We start from the raw sequence: 24,955 nt of genomic DNA, 5'->3' as shown, positions 1-24,955 counted from the left end.
TACAAAAAGGTATAGCAATATGGTACTCATATTAAAGATAAAAAAATACTTGATTTTATGGTATATATTTTTAAAAAAAATAATGAAGTATATAAAAGTTATTTTAGTTTAAAAAACCTTGGTGGAATTTGTATTTAATAGAAAATGGTCAAATGACTAGCAATTTTACAAAATTACCCCTAATTTGTTAGTAGTAATTTTTAATTATAAGAGTTTTATTTATAATCAATATCAACCCTTGATTTAAATTAACAATGGTTCAGATCTGTTCTTACGGTTCTTATAATTAGCACTGTTTGTACAGGATCTCAACCCCTAATTGGATTGTTTTTGTGTAGTTTTTTTTGTATTTTTAGATGCCCTGTATAGCTTTATGAATAGTCAGATTATATATCTGAGTGTACGAAATTAATAATGGATGAGACATAAAGTAAAAAGTTATCAAGAAACGAGAATGTATTCCCTTATAAGATGAAGTGGTAAATTCGTCTTTTTTAATCGCTAGATGCATTATTTATATAGGGTTTGAACCGTCACAATGATTAGATTAAATTCATTATTTATATGGGTTCTTTGATAGTCTTGAGTAAATCCAGCTATACTAAAAATGATATTGATGACATTAAAATCACCAACAACATTATGTACTTTGTATTTATGATTATGACTTTTCCTTTGATCCATGTTGATTACCATGAATGGGTCTGGTGCATGTAGTGTTTGAGGTCAGAGGCGGATCTAACCCATATTTGTGGGTTCTCAGGCGTTTGGGAAAAATAGAAAAAAATAATGAGAATCTTATAGAATTTAGAAAAAAAATATTGAGAATTAAAGAGAATTTACCAAAAGAAACCCAGTAGAATAAAATTTTGAATCCGTCACTGTTTGAGGTCAATTTTGTGTTTAACTATTAATTTGTACGTTGATGATTTATATTTGCAAAAACATTCCCCATTGATTGATATCTTCATACCAGCCAGCTAATGGTTGAAGGTAAAAGTGTACACACAACCAACCACATTACTTGCATAATTAAAAAATGTAGTATACTAGATACTAACCCATGCCGCGCGTTGCGACGGCAAAGTCACGTTTGTGACTTCGTTACACGCGTTACGATGATAATATTAATATTAATGTGCGATGCCCACGTGTGACGCGACCTTTTTTTACTTTGTTACATGTTATGTTAGTAACATTAAGGCGGTTAGGCAATAATAAAAAGAGGTAGGTGAACATGACTTCTCTTTCTTAATCTCTTTCCTTTTTGTAACTATATGGGTGACTATACATGTTTATATATATCCTTGTTGCAAAAGAAACAATAAAGTATGAAAATAAATATTCAACAAAAGTAAAAATAAAACTTGTAATATATTTGTTCTGTTTATTAGTTAAAATAAAAGTGATATTACCGATTTGCCTTGTCAAATTGACAGATGCATGTGTAGGTTTCAAGGCAAAGAGATGCTTTTAATGGGAAACACGCAACTAACTTTATTAGATTTTGTATTTGCATTTTCTTGTATCCTATTTTATACCACAGAGCAGCGTTGTTCACCGATCGGTAAATCAAACCACAGGGACGTGGGACGAAACGACGTCGGAGTCGCCGATGGGTAAAAGGATCGCCGATTAAGTGTCTTACCCTCTCCTTTTATCCCAAAAGAAACCAATGACTTGGTCGAATTTAGCCAGAGATCCGTGGATCTGGTGTTTCTCGGCGGAGGTGGCCGGGGCTTATGGGTGATCGAGCGACTGGGACGAACCGATGACAATCGTGCACTTCCACTGTAAGACCCTAATACGTATTTGACAAAAAGTCGCAGCGGAAATTTGTACCATAAAAATTTCTTTCATTAAAAACACCTTGACTTACTTTAAAGTTCGTTTTAATATGTATCTTTTACAAAAATAAAGTATAAGTCCTGTTTACTAAAGCACATACTCCATTATCCCCGTACAATCTATCTTATGACTCGGTCTTCGATCTCTATTGCTCGTGATAACCGCTCGTGATTCGTACAACCTGCACTCACCACATACATTCATAACATTAGTACATAATACATAAACAAGATTCAGTCTCGCACACTTCCCATTTTGTTATCTTTCTGACTTTAAGCAATTCATCTGCGTATCCATATCCTGGTGAGGCTTTGATAATGTACCTACATTACTTTTCATTCTCAAGGCACACTATTAATAACGTATTACTCGTCGTATCTCTATCATACATACATACATTCTTACATGCATACCTACACATCTACATACGTACATACCTTCCTATATCTCTACATACATGCATACACTCATACGTACCTTCATATATACCAAATACATATCTACATACATACACACATACATTACTACGTCTCTACATATGTACATATACACATACGTATCTTCACATATACATAAATACACATCTACATACGTACATACATCACTACGTCTCTACTTACTTTCATACACTCATACGTGCCTTCATACATACTTAAATACACGTCTACATATGTACATGCACTCTTACGTACACGTTCAAGATCTTACATACCTCTTGTATATCCATATATTAATCACGTGGTACTTAGACTTAGATTTATAGCCCATAGACGTCAAAGAAACGATCAAAATCATGTTTGGGAGGCCCGCCATGGTCCACGGATAATAAACCGAAGCCTACTATACCCAAATCAACTTAGGTAACAATTTTCAGGTTTTTGAACATGGGGAGGCCGTCGGCGACGGCCCTAGGGGCGTTGGCGACGGCCCTTGCATAAGTTAAAAGGTGTTCTGTTGAACTCCTCTTATGTTAAGATGTGTTTCTTTTGCACTCCTCTTAAGTTAAGAGGTGTTTCTTTTGCACTCCTTTTAAGTTAAGAGGTGTTTCTTTTGCACTCCTCTTAAGTTAAGAGGTGTTTTTGCTGCAGCTACGTTTCGTCGTCCGTACGCACTAAAACGCACATAACTTTTGAACCGTTTACCCGTTTAACCTCCCGTTTCTTCCTACATGCTTGTAAATTCACATTCTATTATATGAACTTGAAATCCAACATCCGGTTTAAGGAAAATATTCACTTAAGCTCTCGGCTTTATATACCCGCTTTCACTTATTCAACCCGTTCATGTTTTCGTCAAACTACTCATTTGTTTTAACCCAAAACTTACATAAACGTTATAGCTATAATACTTTTACATTATCCGGGGTTCGTACTTGGGATTTATGCACACGATACCCGGTATGCGTTAAACCTATTCATGTCATTCATTTATACAAAAGCAAACTTTGTTAATACAATTTCAAATGCGAAATTGTTTGTCTATTAACCATGACTCACAACCGAGTCTTTAGACTATCAATCCGCGTCTCCGATTCTTGGATAGCGTACTTATGTACAATTCTACCCATTCCCGGTTATAGTACCGTAATCAATTACTTATACAACCCTTCCGGTATAGTAATAAAACCACAATTTTGACCCATTCGGCCTACTTAACGTAAATCATCAATTTCATACAACCCTTCTTATTTGACTTCAATTATCATGCCTAATTAACTAGAACATAACCTTACTTAACAAACTAAGAAGTGATTCGGAAATCACTTACCTTGTGCATCCGTGTCCGTATCCACTTCCTTGCCTCCTCTTGACCCGTTAGCCTTTCATGCTTGAGTCCATCTTGATATGATTCCTCTACTTTCATGCCACCAATTCACATTCTCGTTAGCATACACAATTGTACATGATAAAGATCATATCAATTGCATATTTCACATTTGACTTTCATTAGTCAATTATAACAAGTATAAGACATATACCCAATTTCACATCCTTTCAAACTCATACAATTTACCATGTCATTTCATATAACGCGTATAGATGTAACATGTACTATACGACTTTCTAATATCCTACCTTTACGACAACAAATCAAATTGTGCTTCCTATTCGTAGTTGACTTTCAGAAGTCAACAGTTTATCATATGAACTTCCGACTTATTCACCTATATCCGTAACATCATTTATGCTATATTAAAGACACTATATATATTTCTTACTCACGATGCAAATGTGCTTACAATCACATGATCACCTAGTGATATAAAACACAATGTACAAGTCCTTAATGCATAGTCTTGACCAAGACACACATTCAACCCGAATTCTTGTATGAGTTCCATCTAAAGCACATTCTTCAAGTTAGTATACTACTAATTACATCATTACCTCATCTCATTCATATATATATATATCAAGCCATTTCATACAATCTCACATCTTAACTTCACTTAGACATTTCATCAAACACTTGGTGTGCGTACTACTACCTTAGCACAATGTACAACTAATTAAAGCACATTCTTCCTAGTTCAATCATGGATTAACATAATTTTTCACAAATCATCATCATAACCAAGCATCATATGTCTATATCAATTTATCCATCTAACTACTTTCTATAACACTACTCTAACATCAACCTTACACAATTCATCATAAATCTTCACTATACTTCATCTTCCTACAATTCTAAGTGGGTTTTATCCTAACTCATAAATACCATCCAAATTAAGCATATTACAACTTTAACACATTGATATTAGCTAACATTCATATTCAATTTCATAATACATTCACGGATTACACATAACCCACTTCATCAAATATCACCAAAACATTAAATTCAACTTACCACTTGCTTATTAGAGCTAGATGATGAGAGATCTTCATCCATGCAATGTTTTTCCTTTGATCTTGGGTTTGATTTGGCTGAATTTGCATTTATGTTCTTAAGAGGATTTATCCTCTTTCTTCCTCTCCATATACGACACACACACACACTACCCATAGTAAAATTCTGCCTTTTACATTTAATCCAAACTTCATCCTAAATCTCCAAATTCAGCCCCTCATGTTTGTTATGTATTCATAATTGTCCCAAATTCATTCTTTATTTGTTTTAACTAAACCATTTAAATGGTTAAATAGTCTAGTCATTTTGTTTTATGTTTCATCATATGGAATCGTATGATGAATGTAAATATTCGAGTTTTGGGGCGTTACATCCACCATCTCCGATTTCTCTCTCTTCCTCTTGTGGAAAAAAAGTATCGGCACATGATCGTTGCCGGTATGAGGAAAAACAAAAGTAAATACTGTACGCACAAATTCTAAAAGCGGTTGTCAAAAGTTCGATGTTCACCCACATCGAACTGTCGCTGGAAGAATAAAAACTGAAACGATGGGCAAGATTGTACTATTGTAGCAAGGGTTCGTAAATTCGGTTGTATATATAGGCAACGGAAACCCCTTTGAAACGGTGTGACCTTTTGATTTTATACCGCTGAATCGTTGATTATTACACCGGTGCGTTGGTTCAAGCATGCCGGTTCAAGTTTAATCAGTTACGTGAGAGGCAGTTATGCATGTTGTTTTTTGTATTTAGTTATTATTATATATTATTATATTATATTATGTATTATTATATTTTTGTAATTTTTTGACATATATAATTTTATATATAATAATTCAGAAAGTTGTGTATTGTATTGCATTGAAACGTTTCGGTGGTATTGAAACGGTGGAAAGTAATCGGTGCCTTTCTCATGTTATGAAGTGATGCGATGATTAACCACACCGTAAGTTAATATATAATGAAAGGGTGTGAGTAAAATAAAGTAAAGGGTGTGACTCTTAAAACAAATGAGACATAACCCAAGTTGCTAATTGTATAAGGGTATAATTCTATTCCTCCTATCAATTAGGTGCTTCTATTACTTTTGTAAACAAAATTTTAAGACATAAGCTCATCCTATATTTTTCCTCCTATCAATTATCATGATAAGATAATATAAAATTAGGTAAAAACTTTTATTAAATACAACTGCAGACTATAAATAATAAAATGTCAGCTGCTTGTGGAGTAAGACTATGTGAAAATGAAGAAGTATGGCATTTCTTTTATAATTTCCTACTTTCCATATATGTTACCCAAAAGCTATGAAATGGCTTGTATTGTTTCTGATTAATTTTTGGATTTGAATTGAATGAGAAATTGTTACATCACAATTCACATTCTGGTGAGTATTGTATTGTATTCTATTGACGTAGGTTAATTTTCTTCTTTTCTTAAGTCTTAACTATTATTATTTTGTTTTATTTTCCATTGCGATTTTTTTTACTTATGATGCACTTAGCGAGCTTATGCCAAAAGTATATTTGTTGCAGCAAAAGAGAGCTCATTGTTATTTTGTTTCTAATGCGTGCCATTTCTTCCTTTTTAAGATAAGTTGATGCCATTTTAGATTAGTTAATTTAATTTGTGTTGTTCGATTGGGTAGGTTATGAAGCGGCATCACAGATGTAGGTTAGTTAATTTGTGAGGCATTTAATTGGATTTTGTGGCTTTGTGCGGCGGTTAACTCAATTGTTTTGACCAAAGGGTCTTTGGTCTAGCGGTATCAAGGTGTTGGATAAGGCTTTATCTTTCCATGTGGTGAGGGTTCAAATCCCGTTGCTGACAAAATTAGTTGTTCAAAAAAAGAAACCGAATTTTTTTGAACTTAACTTTTGTATTATTAATGGGATATGCGGAAAGACGATTGTATAAAAATATGATATTCTTCGTTGTATGCTTAAAAGGTTATTACTTAAAAGGGGTGGTTTGTGTAGACATAACGGTTCTGTTAGCCGGTGGTGGCTGTTATTACTTTTTGTAGTGTTATATAATATCATTTGAGTCCTTGTGGTCTCTAATTTTAACCATTTGAATCCAAAAACCAAATGTTTCTAATTTGAATGTTGTATACGCTTTGGATTCAAATGGTTAAAATTAGAAACCACAGGGACTCAAATCAAGACAAGTTTGGTTTTTGAATTCAAATGGTTAAAATACACAAACCACAGGGACTCAAAAAGAACTTTACTCTTAAATAAATATTAGACAAGGGTTAGTGGAACATAAGATAAGATGATATCTTTAAATTTATATAGCACAATAAATTGATTTTAGAATACTTGAACCGAGTTCAGGATCATAAAGGGAGTAGGACCTTGTGTATTAAAAGATTCAAATGATGATGAAATTGAGTACAAAGATCCTGTTGATGGTTCACTCTCAATTTGGTATTGTTTGAAGACGGATCCATTTTGGGTCAACCCAACCAAGCCCAGGATATTTGCAAAAGTAGATTTGTGGGTCAGCCCAACCAGGCCCATTTATTTAAATCTATTTTGCAACCAAAAATTATTTAGACATTAATTAGAGAAGATCCATGGAAGGTAGAATATGTTTTTGCCTCCTGTCATATTGTGCTGCATGAAAAAATTGATAATGCAATAGTGATTTTGTATTATTATTTCTGTATGCAAATTTGAAGTTCTATAGTGTCAGAAAAAGAAACTTAAAATGAAGAGTTATTTATTTGTTTTAGTTTTTTTTTTTCATGTCGAAAAAAATTATAATTTTTTTTAATATTTTCGAAAGTGGTTGTAAATAGAGGAAAGAGAAGGTAATGATAAATGTATAAAGTATAATATCATTTAATTGAAAATTAGAGAGAAAAAATAGTGATTTTTAATGTAACTATATGAATAAAAATAAGTGTAAATTTCAAAGTTCGTCCTTTATGTATGTCTAAAATATCAAAGTATGTCCTTTGTCTTTAATAACCTCAGAAAACATCCTTAATGTTTGAAAAACCAATCAGGTTATGTCCTTTACCCTAAACCTTGTTTGTTTTCCCAGTTAAATCAGGTCATGTGAGAAGCACATGAGGGTATATTGGTCTTTACCTTAATACTAGTTATATAGTTATATATATAAAAACACACATATATTCTCTCTACCTGTACACTCTTTCTCACCACCACAACCATCCGACCACTACCCACCTGCCGCCGCCACCACCTCCCACCACTCACTCTAACTTCACACCTCTCTCTCTCTCATCAACTCAGAACAAATCCAAACGAACTCATGGCATAATCATTTTGATTGCAGTCACTCAATAACTATTTCAATGAACAATTTACAATTTTTTGGGTAACCCTGCAAAGACTCTGAGTCCCACTCGACAGGCTCGCCACAATGTCCACCCGTAGCCGTTACTTCATGGCTCGAGTCAGCCTTCGCTTTAAGCCTGTAGCGTTCAGCTCTAGAACCAATCACCTGACCGGCTGACCCAAAACAAAAGCTGCAATAGTAAAAGCCATGGCGGATTTGGGAATCAAAACCGACTTTTGCAGGCAGTGGTTGTAACCACTCTTCACCCAATCAACTACTAGAGCCCAAAATGGCTTCAACAGTAATACTCCACCTCAAATTCTGCAACCCCAATCGGACTCCAATCGGAGCCGTCGCAACAGAACCCCAACCTCCGAACACCCCCGTCGCAACAGAACCCCCATTCATTCGTCGTCTACAACCCTATCCACCTTCACTTTCAGATCTCAGATTCCTAGATATGTCCTGTCCGACAAGCACATGGCTTGAAACGAGCTGCCGGTGCCCTCTTCTCCGGCTACAACACCCCACAGCACTCACCCACCCCCCACCCTCGTCTCCCTCTCGTTTCGTCGGTAAGTTTCCGACAACAGTTGCAGCGCCACCGCCGCTACGGCGGCAGGGGAGGAGGTGATCTGATAATGATAATGTTCTGTCGAGGAAGATGATAACGATGATGATGATTTCGTGATGCTGAAGATCGATGATGACAGAGACGACGATTATGATGATGACGATGACTTCAGGTTGCGGCGGTGGAGGGAGATTATAACGATGATGATGATTTCGTGGGAAGTATTTAGGGTTTTTATAACAGGTAACATTAATTGGTAGGTATAATGACATTAATGCCCTCATGTGCTTCACATGTGACCTGACTTAACTGGGAAAACAAACAAGGTTCAGGGTAAAGGACATAACCTGATTGGGTTTTCAAACATTAAGGATGTTTTATGAGGTTATTAAAGACAAAGGACATACTTTGATATTTTAGACATACATAAAGGACGAACTTTGAAATTTACTCTAAAAATAAAGATTCTAATGTGAATGCTCTAAGGATCTGGGCTAGAAGGTGGAGTGCAACTGTTCATCTTTACATTGAACAATATGGAAAAGATTCATCGAAATTGGAAGAGATTCTCAAGAAGCATTTTCCCCTTTGATAATTATCTACAGAGTAAACTGCCATTTTGGTCTCTGAGGTTTAGTCACTTTTGTCACTTTAGTTCAAAACTCAAACTTTTTAAATCTGGATCCCTGTGGTTTCACTTTTATTGCCATTTTGGTCCAAAAATGAAATCAGCTTATATTTGGCTAATAAAATCCTGTTATTTTGTTCTTTTCCTCAAGGGCAAACGGTCAATTTAATTTTATTATAACACAATATTAATTAAATTAATGAAATCAACTGATATTTGGCTATTTTGCCCATGAGGAAAAGGACAAAATAAAAGGATTTTGTTAGCCAAATATCAGCTGATTTCATTTTTGGACCAAAATGACAATAAAAGTGAAACCATAGGGACCCAGATTTAAAAAGTTTTAGTTTTGGACTAAAGTGACAAAAGTGACCAAACCTCAGGGACCAAAATGGCAGTTTACTCTTATCTACATGTAAATTTGGTTTTAGGAAAGCATTCTCAAGAAACAAAACCGAAAATTCGGTTTTGGTTTTCTGGTCATGTATGGGTCCTGTTCGGTTATGGGTCAGGTTTTTGGTTTTACATTTAGCCTTGAAAAAATTGGCCCAAAAAATAGCTTAAAATGATGATTTTGGGCCCGAAACATTTATCCTAATGTATTTGTTAACCACTTATTAATTTGGTCCTAAAATTTTTGGGAGTTTGGGTCATAAATTCAATAACAAACATTATAAACAACTTCGGTGTGGTTTGGTTTTGGAACGAAGCATAACCGAAACCGAACTGGAATACTTCGCTAAAAAAAAACAAAATCGAACCGTTGGTTTTAGTTTGGGCCGCTTATTTTCACTCGTTTTTTTGCTTTCGGTTTCAAAAAGGTTAATCGATTATTACCAAAATAATATAGTTTTTTTGACATCAAATTCTGCACACGTTATTCATAAACATATCGAGACAAAAGGAGTCTTGGGTGAACCAAACCCATCTTAACCCGTTACTTTAACCTTTCATATCCGCTCATTTTGTCATCTCTAAAACAAAAGATGCAATAGTGAATAGTACATGCCACTTAGGATCACCTCCTTTATTTCATAAAAATAAACTTAGCATACCTTTTTGTTGTTAATAATAATGCAGCCGATTTGATAAAAGTAAATTATCGTTAGTAGACTAGACAAATGTCTTGTTTATTTCGATTATAAAGTAGACCATGTGTTTGTCATCATTAGTGGAATAAAGCATCTACAACTTTAAAGTAGTTTAGAAGTCAAGTTGTTATATTATATTGACATTACAGCCAGAGCTTACTAATATCATTGGTTATGAAACCCTTGTGGGTCTCCATCAAAGGTTTATTATTTATTATTTTTTTTAAACGATAAAGAGTTTTACGTGTAAACCCATCCTGTTTGAGGCTATGTTCAGGGTTGACTCCTCGACCGCCATGAGACCGTACCCCCCTGATGCGCTGGAACCGGATGGAATCCGTAAACCCTCACCCCCCGTCAGGTTAGAACCCGGGATTAAAGCCCCGATTCGTCCCTTCACCAAGATGTCCATTGAAAATGGTTCAAGTGAGAATCGAACATGCGTCTCCACTAGGGAAGACAGACCAATTTACCACTAGATCAGGTTCTCGGGATTTATTATTTATTATTAGTTGGATAAAAACATGATGCATGTTGCTGTAGCAACTTTATCTCTATTTCATGGAAACACATAATGTCAATTCGGGTTGGTCATTTATTTACACTTTGTGGGCTCAAGATACCAACATATGACTAAATGGTATCCATAAAATGAGAGCTAAGACCCGAATGAAATATGGTAGAATATAGAAATGATCTTTTCACCTTTTTAGGCCCACCCCGGGCTAGATATTTTGGTTCTTTTAGGGCATCTCCATTCTCCAATGCGGGTTTTTTGGGAGGTAGGTGGCGCCGAAGCACGGTTTTTAGGATTGAAAGTCCGCGTGGAAGGTCCGTCGGAGAGAAGAGAGGAGGAGAGACGGTGCTCGATAGAGATGCACAAAATCGGTTTTCTTTTTAAAAACCGGTTTGTGTTTTAAGCGGTTTCGATTTTGGTCAATGAAAGTCCTAATCGGTTTGGGACGAAACCGGTTTGGGTTTGAGGCTAGTATGAGTTGGGGAAAACGCTAACCTGTTGGACTTGGTTAGGATCGATTTGAAAGTGGTTTGGTTGTATTATATATTTTTAAAACAAAAAATAACTTATCGATTTTAAATATTTTAACAAATTTTAAACTTAAGAGATTTAAATTCCATATTTATAAAGTAAACGTAGATTTTGTAAATAATTAAATTCCGATATCTATAAATAAAACATAGACAAAAGATCAAATACAAATACACTTATCATACAAAACGTACGAATAGGGTGAAAATGTAAAAAAAAAAAAAAAAAAAAAAATTCCGCGGTGACATTTTCGTAATTATTTACTCGTAGAGTAATTATCAAAATTAGTCTACAATTGATCTTGTAGAGTAATTTTGTAAAATATTCTTGTAGGGTAATTTTGATCTTGTAGAGTATCATAATTACTCTACAAATGATCTTGTATGGTAATTTTGATCTTGTAAGATAATTCAGTAGGATAATTTTGAATTGTATGTTGTTTGATAAAATTGCAGGGTAATTTTGATACATTTGTTGAGTAATTTTGATGCATAGTAATTTTGATACACTTGTATAGTAATTTTGATAATTACCCTGCAAATCAAAATTACTCTAGAAGATCATGTTTAGAGTAATTTTGATAATTGCCCTATAAGCAAATAATTACTAAAATGTGATCGCGTTTTTTTTTTTTTTTGCTTTTTCATGCTTTTCATACGTTTTGTACGATAAGACACTTTGTACGTGAACTTAACCCATAAAACATAACGTAAACATGATAAATAATGAATTTTAAAACATAAAAAGTGTTTTATTTTGTTTTAATTTTTAGTTTTGGAGATTTTTTTTTCAATGCGTTAGTAAGCCTTGGTTTATCAATAGTTACCCTTTTGGTGGTGTTGTCGAGGTTGTTTAGAGTTCTGCTACGTAAATGAGTTCTTCATTGATAAATGGGATCGACGTTCTTCTTAAGCCGGAAAAGACTATATAGCCGTTTACCAATGGGTTTTTTTAAACGGTAAAAATTCGGTTTGCAATCGGATTCTGGTTCAAAAATCCCAAATCTATTAAAAACCTACGGTTTGGGTCCTAACCAAATAGATCTTTTTTAAAACTTCTTGTCGTATATGTTTTGGTTTTGGTTTTAAGTCGTTTCTAGTTCAAAATCCCAAACTTGTATAAAGCATAAAGTTTGTGTCCTAACCGCGTTAATTTTTTAAGCAGATTGTGGTGTCGTTCTTTGTAACGACACGATTTTTTAACTTCGTTTATTTTCCTTTCATTGTACTTTTACAATTACTTAGTAATTACCTATGCCATTACATGTTATCTTTATACATCTTGTCTTAAACATTACTTGGTAACTAACGTTAAACATAGTACAATCATTAACTTTGATCAAGCCAATTGTAGTAGGTTATAGTGCTCTAGGTCTGACAAACTCATCCCTGTATGGATCTAGGGATGATTGAAACAACATTCGTTTACAAAGATTAACTCGTGGTGTTAAGTCTCAGGCACAAGGTTTGATTGTACACACCGTGTGTTTGTTTTCACAAGTTGTTCTAGATAAACTTTTGATATGTTAAATGGTCAACAAATTTTTCATATCATACATAAACCTATGTATCCTAGGTTTAAAATGACCCAGCTGATTTAATCCTTGCAACAAAACTTAAATGGCTCAAGTTTAGGATTGTAAACGAGTCGAGCCGAGTCGAGTCAGGGTGGGATCGAGCTCAAGCTCGAAATTAATTCAGGAGGCTAAACTTGGCTTGAGCTTTACGTCAAAGTTAAAGAAACCTAAGAACGAGCCAATGAGCCGAGCCGAGCTTAGCTCGAGCTGGGCTTGGTTACAAAATGAGTCAGTTTGGTTCACGTCATCTCAAATTGAGTTCTTTTAGCTAGTTTTTCTCGAGCTTCTTACGAGTCAAGTTTATAATTTGTACATAATTTCCATATTAGTTGGAAAAGTGAAAACGCTAGGAGCTATCAAATTTGAATTTTATAATTTGTACATAATACTGTAATAGATTCCTTTAAGAAGGATATTTTTGCAAAGAAAATTAAAATAGTGGTCGAGTCACAACTCGTTCTAACATACTGAATTATGTATCTAGTTTTCGGCTCACACGTTCCATAGAATGATATTATTGGTTAACGTAGTCAATGAGATTTGAAAGTGTCAAGCTTAAAGAAGTATAAACGCCAATTGCAAATTTGCAATGTCATTTCATACGTATGATTAGAAAAATAAAACTTTCACTCACACTTTTCCTTTTGAGAGTGAAAGCAAACATTTGTGTCAAAGCAAACACTTTGTGATGTGCTACAAAAGTATTGTATGACCTGTATGATACATACATCTTATTACTTAATGCCTCTTTAATGACATGTAATTATCACTCATAGTCGTGGTAGATATATAGGAAGTTTCTATCGAAAGGGAAAGAGACTTCACGAGCCAACATGTTCTTTGTTCTTTTATTACAAACTTCTAATCCTAAGCCCCAACAATCATTAATATATTACTTTCTCCTTAACCATACTTTGTTTTTGAACGGCAAGCCATTGGAAAACTTACTTTTAATATCTATTTCCTTAATTATTGTTTTTTTCACACTTTATATTGGACAAATTAACAAGTAAATTTTACATACATCAAATTAAACAAAACTTAATTATTGTTTTTATTTGTTTTTTACACTTTATATTGGACAAACAAGTCATGTTATAGAAATTTTACATACATCAAATTAAACTATGAAAATACACCTGATATTTAAATTTTGAGGATATATAGATTTTTATCTTTTTAACATTTATGAATAGTTGAATAGACAAGAGTTCAAATGAGAAAAATTATTTATAAGAAGAAAAAAGAAGAAATTTCAACCAATAATAATAATAATGGTTCCTTTTACTTTATTTAATATTTATATTTAATATTATTGTAAGGATATATTGGTAAACTGAAATAGATTATTAATTTGCAGTGTTTTCTCTTTAATAAACTACATTAAATTTATAACTTATTTTCAATATATATATTTTTTCAAAAATAAAATTAATTTAGAGTGTAGGATAAATTACGAGTTGTTTAGGATAAATTCGGATACGTTTAGGATAAATTTCAACATGTGTAAAATAAATTTTGATGTGTTTAGGCAAAGAATTTTAGCGTATAAAATGATACTCTTTATAACTAATTAATTATCCAAAAATAATAACAAATGGAATGTTAAAAAACCATTTAATGTTTTACAACTGTACCTTTTGATCTTTTTATTCTCCACTAAGTTTTCTTTTCAGATGATCACCTCAGTTACATATTATTATTAAAGAGTATAATTTTTTATTTTATTTTTAAAAAATAAAAATGCCACACCCTCGCGTAAGCATTCGAGGTTGATACCCGCTTAGAGTACATTGTCGCCACCCCCTCGAGTAAGGCGTGCGGGTTTGGTTTCCGAGTAGAGCAAGCCGCGTGAACTGCTCACTTTTTTTGACCGTTGGCCTCCAATAATTTGTTTTTAAGTTTTAGGGTAGTTCAAAGGAGTGTTGCCAGTAACTTTGTGGCGTTAGAGTGGTTTGGATAAAAGTGACGTGACAGTGTAAGATTGAGGAAGTTAAGGGTACATGAAAGGACTGCTTCCTCTACCCTAAGAAATTAAAGTGGAGTAATATATATGGCAGTTGGCACTTTAATAACCAGATTGAAAAAGAAAATGAAAACTTGAATAAGTTTAATTCGAATTTTTGAGCTAGGTTCCGAACTAAATTTTTTCTTTTATTGGAATTTTGAACTGGCAAATTTCTTTTTACTCCTTATTGTCTTTGGGACTAGTGATGCACAAAAAAACCCGAACCCGGATATTAGAAAAACCAGGTTTTTTAAATCCGAACCTGACCCTACCTGTAGGGTAGGGATCAGGTATGCATATTCTGTTCAATACCCGAACCCGGGTTTTTTCATACCCAGGTTTTCAACGTACCCGGGTTTTCATAAAACCCTTACCCGGGTTTTCGTTATACCCGAACTCAGGTTTTCGTAATACATGGACTCGTTGTGTACACCAGCTTTTTTGGACGTTTAGAACTTTTGTGAGGCTTTTTAGGCAGATTTCAAGGCATACAATATGTATAAATAAAGGTTTCCATTATATTTATATGTTTTATGCCAAAAAATGAATAGAAAAATCCGATCTATACCCGAACCATACTTGACCAATACCCGAACCTTACCCGCCCAATACCCGAACCCTACCCGGACCAGGAGATAGGGTATTCTAATACATGAGTATTGAAAACCCAAACCCTACCCGAACCTGGGTACACAGGGTATAGATTTTCTGGCCAATACCGGACCCGAACCCGACCCGGGTATGGCCAATACCTGAAAAGTCAAAACCCGGTCATACCCGTACCTAGAGGTATACAAATCGTTTTTTTAACCGGTCCAGTTTTTAACCGAATCGGTTACTATTGTATGGAACAACCGGTTCAGTTTTTTAACCGGTTTTTGATGATTTTGGTTTGGTTTAAAATCGGTTTGTGCAAAAAAAGAACCGGTTTTTTTATCGGTTTAAACTCGTTTTTTAAAACCGGTTTCGAAGGTCAAGATCCCTAACTAGTATACTAACCGGCGGTTCGGTTCATGTTGGAACCGGTTTTTAAAAAAAAAGGGAATTGGCCTGTAATAATCCCACCTAAACCTTATTGGCCATTAATAATCCCACCTCAGAATATTACCCCCACCAGTCCCACCTTTCACCTATTTTTTCTACAATGGTCCCCCGTTAAAAAAACTTAACGGAGTTAAGCTTTTTTCCAAATTACAAACAATTTTTTAGGGCTTTTGATCAGAACGATGATACGAGTCCATTGATATAAAACTTACTTCGAAATGGTGCTCCAAGTGACTTGATTTTGGTTAATTGGAAATTTAAATACTCGAATTGAAGCGTCGTTTCCTCGTTTGGAGCACCGTTTCGAGGCAAGTTTTACATCAATGGACTCGTATCGTCGTTCTAATCAAAAGCCCCAAAAAATCTGTTTATAATTTGGAAAAAAGCTTAACTCCGTTAAGTTTTTTTAACGGGGGACCATTATAGGAAAAATAGGTGAAATGTGTGACTGGTGGGGGGAATATTCTGAGGTGGGATTATTAATGGCCAATAAGGTCTAGGTGAGATTATTATAGGCCAATTTCCCTTAAAAACCAGTTTTGGTTTTTTTTCCCCGGTTTCGGTTCCGAAAACCGTTTTTTTTTTGTACACCTCTACTCGTACCCGGGTATATACCCGAACCTAGGTGTTAAAAAAAAACCCGGTTTGTGCACCACCATCTGGGACTTGAACCTAAGACCTCTTCCTCCCAAAGTGTTTAAAGGATTTGTCTTTGCCAATGGACATGGACCCACACTCCATTGGTATTCGAACTAAATTCTAAATTCAGTTTTTTGATCGATTTGTGATTTTTTATTTCACATATTTTTATTTGTTATACATATTATTGAAAATTTTTGTTTTCTCAAATATCAGGTTATTCAAATCAATAAGAACTCGGTTTTTTTTTTTTTTCAAATTTGGTCTAATAAATTTCAAATTCAAATAACCCAAAATCAACCCGATAAACACTCTCGTGCTTGTAGGCTTGTACAAGGTCGACTTAGTCAACTAAAAGGACTTGGCTGCAATGAGTTTAGTCGTTTCTCTTTGTCTTTAACTATGGAGCTTGCTAAAAGGTATGCTTCAAGTTATCCATGCATACTCTTCTTGTGAGTTGTACTGGTTTCTTTCATATGGTTGCACTCAATAGGTCTTCGTCTTTTTGAGATTGTTTGTATGCTCCAACTTTGTTTAAAGCTGTTTCCTTCCATATATTCGTATACGTCATTAATCTACTCTATTGATGTGGCGGATCTAGGAATTTTTTCCTGGGGGTGCGGAAAAAATTTAAAGATTTTAGGCCCCTACCTATATAAAAAGATTCGGATTACAACAGCTCGGATCGGGTCGGGTCATGTAAAACAAGTAAACATAAACAAACAAAGTTTCGCGGGTCGGATCAGATCGAGTCAGGTTGGTTCAATTTCAATTTTCAAATAATCAAACCATATTTCTTAACTTCTTATCATATTAACAAACAAAGTTTCAAGTAAAACACTAAACAACATAAAAACCATCATAAGTAAAGTAACAACAAAAACAATCAAAGTTCAAACCTACCTACTTCTATTTATCCTAATCATTAAATAAAACAACAAAAAAAACTTATCTAAGAAATAGCTTGGTCTTTAATTAGAAGAATCTGACGAAAAAAGTGGTCCAACTCTCTTCCTCTTGAGAAATCGCGCTATAACTTCTCTACCCATGGTTCTTATCACATATAAATTGCTCCATAAGTTCATAAAACAACACTAAACACTTAAACAAAATAAACAATCATGTTCAACCAATACCATAGTCCATAATTTCCAATTTTAATTTTCAAACATTCAAGCCCTAGTTTTAAATGTTGATTAGTAATCATTTAAACAAACAAAGCTTAAAATAAAACAGCAAAATCATTAACTACAAGTCTAGAACAACTAAAAAAACATCAAATAACATAAAAAAAATCAAACCCTTATACATCAATATTTTCTCCTAATCACCACATAAAATAACAAAAAAAAAAAATCAATAAAAAGGATAATTTTTTGTGTTGGGTTTGGGTAGTTGGGTTATTAAAATTAGATTGTAGATTGGATTAAGTAAAGTGAATAAGTGATTAAAGAATAATTATACAAATTGTGTTATGTACTTATATATTCATAATAATCAGTGTTTAATTTCTTTTTTACAAAATTCATAATATTTTTTTGAGTAAACTGCAATTTTACCCCCTGAGGTTAGGGGTCATTGGCACCCTTACCCCCCTAACGAAATAATTGCAATTTTACCCTCCCACTATTAACTGTTATGTCGCAATTCTACCCCCCGGCTTCAATTTTCTTGACCGGTCAACATAAACATGGGAGGGTCAAAGGGTATAAAAGTAATTTCACCAAAAATTGTACTTTATATATTAAAATAACCCCTAAACTCAACCTTACATCACAACCTTACCCCCTAAGTTTCCCCCCACTCTTCATCTCTTCCGGCGAAATTACTTCCCTTCGGCTTCTTCACCGGCGACCTCCACTCCATTCTCCTTCCCTCCGGCGACCTCCACTCCATCTTCTTCACCACTCCATCTTCTTCACCACTCCATCTTCTTCACCACTCCTTCTTCTTCTTCACCACACGAGCACAGGATGACTGAACAGAATGCCATTATGCATCCAGCTCCACCGGCTGAGCCAGGGCCGGCGACCACACCACCGGCCACCATCGATCCAACTGTGGTCCAGAGATCCTCCCTTTTCTCGCAATTTTCAGGTATAATCAAACAACTATTTTGATTGTGGGGTAAAATCAAACAACTAGTAATGGATGTTTGTGTATTTGCAGTGGACATGAGGATTCATGTTTCACTACGATCGATTGTGGTCTCATTGGTGCTCAAGATTCGAGGCCGCCCGTTCCTGCATTTCCAGTTTCCGCCTCAGCAGGAAATGGTTGTGTAGGATACTTAAACTCTAATCTTCTAGGTTCTTTTGGGTTAATATGTAGTGTAGGATACTTAAACTCTAATCTTCTAGGATCTTTTGGGTTAATGTGTAGGATCTTATGTTTGATCATAGAACACATTGACTGATTGGTTATATTACTCAGCTGTTAAGTTGATGGTATATTTGACTGTTAAGTTTGATCAAATTAGTGGTGTTTGGTTTGATCATAGAACAATGGTATTTGGTTTGATCAAATTGGTTATATTACTCTCCTGTTAATTTGAGTTTATGTGTAGGATCTTATGTTTGATCATAGAACACATGTGTAGTAATAATGGTGTTTGGTTTGATCATAGAACAGAACAGAGGTTCTGGTGTTTGGTGTTTGATCATAGAACAGAATGTTGGTTATATTTGACCATTGTTAAGTTGCTGCTGTGGGTTAATGTTGCTGTTGTGGGTTAAGTTGTTGCTGTGGGTTAATGTTGCTGCTGTGGGTTAAGTTGCTGCTGTGGGTTAATGTTGTTGCTGTTAAGTTGCTGCTGATCATAGAACAGAATGCTACTGATTTAATGTTGCTGTTGTTAAGTTGCTGCTGATCATAGAACAGAATTCTACTGATTTAATGTTGCTGCTGTTAAGTTGCTGACTGTTAAATCAGAACTATTGTTGTGTGTAATGCAAATGCAAATGCATTACAGAAGGTTTTACATGCCAGTTGTGGCTGATGCAATTGAGGCCTTTATCAATGCTTTTAGCAATGGTTTTAAGCTGTGGCTGAAGGTAATGGCTTTGATATAGCAAAGGTTCTGATGCATTTGCATTTGCATTTGTAGAGGTTCTGATGCATTTGCATTCCAAAATTGCAATCGAATATTGAAATGAAAGTAAGACCTTCCATATTAAATTGTTACAACCTCGCATTCAATCATGAATTCAATCTTTGCATTCCTAATGCTTTGGTTGGTTAAAAGTAAGAATTCAGTCAACATATTTGATGCCAGGGGGTTTATATGGGTGGTTGAATCGAATATGGATGGTGGCGGGAAAGGTTTTGGAAGGTGCAGGGGGTAATTTTGCTTCTAAACACAAATTATAGGGGGTTATAAGAAAGGGTATTTTAGTAATTTACCCCAAGTCAACAGATCAGGTAACATATTTAATTCCAGGGGGTAAACATGCGACATAACAGCAAACGTTGGGGGGTAAAACAAAAGGGTAAAATAGTCTTTTCACCCCCAAGTCAACAGACCGGTCAAGAAAATTGAAGCCGGGGGGTAGAATTGCGACATAACAGTTAACAGTGGGGGGTAAAATTGCAATTATTTCGTTGGGGGGGGGGGGTAAGGGTGCCAATGACCCCTAACCTTAGGGGGTAAAATTGCAGTTTACTCTATTTTTTTTCTAAGGAGGACGGTTGAAAATTTTCAAGTGGTGCGGTTGAAAAAATTCAAGGAGTGCGGTTGGGATTTTTGACGAAAATTAAGACTACAATCTTTTTTTCTCAAGGGGTGCGACTGCCCACCCACCATTGTGGATAGGTTCGCCCCTGTTCCATTGACCATTCGTTTATATAAAATCAATATATTTATACACTAATACATGTGTATTTTGTATCTACTAACCATCTCTTAAATACAATTTGTCTACTATATGACTTGAACCTTAATAGAGACTATACCTTAATAAACACCTTCGTATTATTGCTATTAAGTATGTTCTCTTTTGCCCATGACTTTATAGTCTAGTGGCAATTGGATAAGGCTTTGAGACCCATAGGTCATGGTTTCGATTTTCACAAGAGGAGGGGGTTCCTAAATTTATTGGGTTTTCTCCTGAATTGGTGTATATACATTATTCATAGTGGAGATGGATATGATTGGGTGGTTCCGCTAGTGGCATGATGATACTCCAGTGGTCCGTCAATTTTTAGTAAGTTATTATACATAGTATGTGTGTTAAGGCCCAAATTAACAAATTAATTGCAAAATAAAAACATTTTTCTATTTAAAAAAAGTCTCAATTTCAAAGGCACACTTTTTAATTAAAAACGCCAGCTAATGTGTATAGGTTGCATACATCGATATATTGGTTATTCATTAGAAAATCACTCAGTTAGAGTTGCCATTATCATTCTCAATTTCCAGCTGTCTGTTGCCAGCGAATCACTATTCTGTTACAACTTACAGTAATTTTAGTTTATATTCTTAGATGCATGTTCTTTTTTTATGAAATTTAAAGGCCCCAATTTGTATGTCCCTCATAACCTTCAAAAACGTTGGAACAGCCTTGTATCTTCTCTTTAATATGTACAAAGTCACATGTCAAACAGTTCAATATAAATATGAGTAAGCTTAAAAAGGATGTTAAATATGAGTGATCTACACATGTGTTAGCTCCCTTTCTTTCTCTTCGTAATTTTATATAACACCAAAGGATGTTAAAAAGGATGTTAAAATTACCACAAGGTTAATTAATAAACTAATATTTATTAACTAAACTTTCTTTTAAGTGTGACATTTTTTAGGCCAAACTAGTAATCCTTAATAATGTGACCAATAGAGTTGGACCCCAACACTAGTCAATGAATTTAAATATATATAAGTTTACATTGCAGGCCTCTGTCACAATGGAATTGGCACCACTCATAACTTTAATATCTCTTTTATATTTTGATAATTGGTTGATGCTTAATGAAAATGATTTTCCACACGATAAATTCAAATATTTAATTATATTTTATTTGATTGGCTGTGTAGTTCATTTAATAGACCGTCAACTAGATTACTTTATTTCTATGAACTGTTTTGCACTTTTCATATATAAATGTCATATTATAAATGATAAAATCATTTTTTATATTAAAGTTTCAAATGTCGTTTTTTTTTTCCAAATTCTATTAAGAGGTAAAAGGAGAAACATATTATCCCTTTGATACATTCCACCTTTTCCTATTTGAACTACTTTAACCAATTTTAATTTCAATTCTTTCTTTTGGCAGATTTTAATTTCTTAAGAACTATATATGTTCAAAAAATTGCAAAAGCCATTAATATAAAGATTAATTGCAAAGGGTATTCAGATGGAGTAGCGGATCAAAAAAATCTGTATAGGGGTAACGTTTCTATAAAAAAAGGGTAACGAAATTGAAAAAACGTTAAATTTTTCCAAAATTTACACTAACGCCGGAGCGTCACCGGAGTGTCAAGGGGCAACGGAGGTTACCCCTTTTATCACTCTAGGTCCGCCCCTGTCAAATGTCATACTTTTGCTGGTTAGTAAGGGTGGAAGGGGTGCTCCACCCGAGGGGAGTAGTCATCTCTTACTCCTGTCATTCATACTCTGCCTGCCATGTTATCTCCCTTTCACTCTGCATTTTGCACCCAAACGTAAAAGGTGTTCCCCTCGAGAAGAGTAGTCAATTTCATTTTTTTATTTATAAAAATTATGCATAATAATTAAATATTACGTTTATTTACGTTAAAAATAAAAATTGCATTAATTTAAACCACCAAAAAATACGTTTACTTATTCATGTTTGAGATTTTCATGTATATATATTTTGGCTTTCCTTTCTAATTTTATGTTTTAAAAATTTATATAATATAATAATTTATGATAAATAACATGCATATCATCATCACCATAATAATATTTGGTATATTTAAAAATGTAATTATATTATAATATTAATCTCAAAAATAATTTTATATTTCATAGCATTTAAATATAAATAATATCATCAAAACATATATTTCAATGAAAAGTTTATTTTTCAAATAATAAAGCTATAAGAATCAAACATCACTAAACATTAGTTAAAGGAGAATAATTGTAAAACTTAAAAGTTTTCGGATATATATTTCGGGTAAACGGGTATATAGTTTCGTGTAATCGGGTCGGGTATCATCTAATCCCATGCCTTCAAAATATTTTTTTTCCCATACCCATACCCATACCCATACCCAGCCTAATACTCGTCGGGTATCGGGTATACCGTCCCAAATGCTTCAAGTTTCAAGTATACCCGTCAGGCTCGAATATTTTGCCATCCCTACTTGTGGAGTATGTGGCAATGGCCACCACGAAGGCTCCGATGGAGCTGAACGACGAGCAAGAAAAATATTAATAAGGGTGGGGCTCATGTATCTCTTTCCTTAAAAGAATATTAATTCATAATGCTATAGAGGCTTGTAACAGATATGCTTTATTGACTTGTTTTTTTACTTTTAATGTAGCAATTGTGCAAAATAACAAAACTATGTAATGTTTTTTATTTTAAAAATATTTATTTATATTATTTTTACACTATTTTTATCTCTTTTGTACAATAATTTAATTAGTATAAATTATTTTACTAACAACATATTCGTTATTATAATTAACAAGTTAAAAAACTTATAAATAATTTGTTTGGTTATAGAAAAAACAATTTGATCGATTACTAAAAATACATATAAAAGGTGGTGATGATGTGAAAATATAAGAATTTGTAAAAGAATGTTGTAGAGTTGGAGAGAAAATAAGTGTGTTTCGAAGGATTAGTGAAAATCTAATGTAAGTATGTAACTTAGGGCGTTTGTAGGTGTTTTAATTGAGTTCGGAGTTCCCCACAAATGGAGATATTCTTAGTACTATAGTTAAGTGTGTTCAGATAAGGGTAATGATATTATAGTTGACCTACAACAAAACTATGGACATGAGATAATAGGTTAAATGGAATAGGCCGTCAATGTGGGTCTAACCCACTTGGTAGAGACACATATCTTTAGAGTGGAAGGTCTTATGTTCAAATCTAGGCAAATGAGTAGCAAAATTGTTGGTAAGGGTAATGCTATTATAGTTGACCTAGAACAAAACGTTGGACATGAGATGATGGGTTAAATGGGATAGGCCGTCAATGTGGTTCTAACCCACTTGGTAGAGACATATATCTTTTAGAGTGGAAGGTCTCATGTTCAAATCTGGGCAAATCAGTGAGCGAGTGCCACAAAGCGAGACATATCATTATCATGGTGGGGTGTTACCAATATATGACTCTAGAATTGCTCTCTATCCAGTTATCTCTATGATAGGGGGTGGGACATCATCAAATAAATGAATAGGCATTGGAGAATACCAAAATTAATTTAAGAATAAAAGCACACACCTCATTGTTGATCTTGATGATGTTGACCTTGCAACATCTTGTTTGGATCCGAAAGAACAAATAACTGTAATTTAAAACAAGAAAAATTGAAGGCAGTTCCAGTGGCGGACCCAAGAATTTTTTCATGGGGGTGCAGAAATTTTTTTAAAATTTTAGGCGTCTAGATATATACATAAAAAAACGGGTTCGGGTCGGGTCGGGTCATGTAAAAAAAGAACATCAAACTTAAATTTATATAATCATCAAAAACGCGTCAAATATTGTTACAAACATATTTAAAAAGTCGCCCTACGGGTTTTCATTTTTTGAAATCTATCCAAAACATCATCTAGAGGTACTTTCTTAAGCAAGTCTTTCTCTATATAACATATACAACTATCACTTAAATTCTCATCGCCAATCCGATTACGCAAGTCGGTCTTCACATTCTTCATTGCCGAAAAACATCTTTCAACGGTTGCGGTTGCGACGGGTAATACGAGAACAAGCTTCAATAAACGATATACCAATGTAAAAGTTACGTGAATATTTGTTGAAACCATTAACCTTACAAGACTTGACAAACCATCCAAGTTGGTGAATTGTTTATCTTTTTTCACAAAATCAATGTAGTTTCCGAGTTGAACCGGAAGCCTTCGTTTTTCGGCTTCATCGAAATCATATGCAGCAGAGAGGGGAGGGCGGGAGAGATGAAAGGTCGCCGATTCGGTTTATTTGGGTAATTGGGTTATGTTTTATTAATTGATTTTGTTATTTGGGTTGGGTTTTACCATAAACTTATTCCATTGGGCTTGATGTTGGGCTATAGGAATACAAATTTTATTTAAAGAGATTTGTTTACATAATTGGATCGGGTTTAAATCCGTGTTCACAAATTTTTTTTTATATAAATTTCTAACATTTTTTTTCTAAGGG

General features: G+C 34.2%; 1 long non-coding RNA gene across 2 annotated transcripts; it reads right to left on the bottom strand.

Annotated features, from left to right (window-relative positions):
* Window positions 1-1,844: 1,844 nt before the first annotated feature.
* On the bottom strand, window positions 1,845-4,840 carry LOC118481161. Of its 2 annotated transcripts, none has more exons than XR_004864614.1 (3): window positions 4,702-4,840; window positions 3,616-3,704; window positions 1,845-2,029 (listed from the first exon to the last, which is right to left on the bottom strand). It is a non-coding gene; the product is annotated as an uncharacterized LOC118481161 (long non-coding RNA). The 2 variants fall into 2 exon arrangements; XR_004864613.1 differs by having other exon boundaries at window positions 3,616-3,701; window positions 4,702-4,838.
* Window positions 4,841-24,955: the final 20,115 nt, after the last annotated feature.

Source organism: Helianthus annuus, chromosome 8, assembly GCF_002127325.2.
Source record: "Helianthus annuus cultivar XRQ/B chromosome 8, HanXRQr2.0-SUNRISE, whole genome shotgun sequence".
Taxonomy (NCBI): domain Eukaryota; kingdom Viridiplantae; phylum Streptophyta; class Magnoliopsida; order Asterales; family Asteraceae; genus Helianthus; species Helianthus annuus.
Note: the sequence above shows the minus strand (reverse complement) of the source record. Positions and strands in the feature narration are given on the sequence as shown.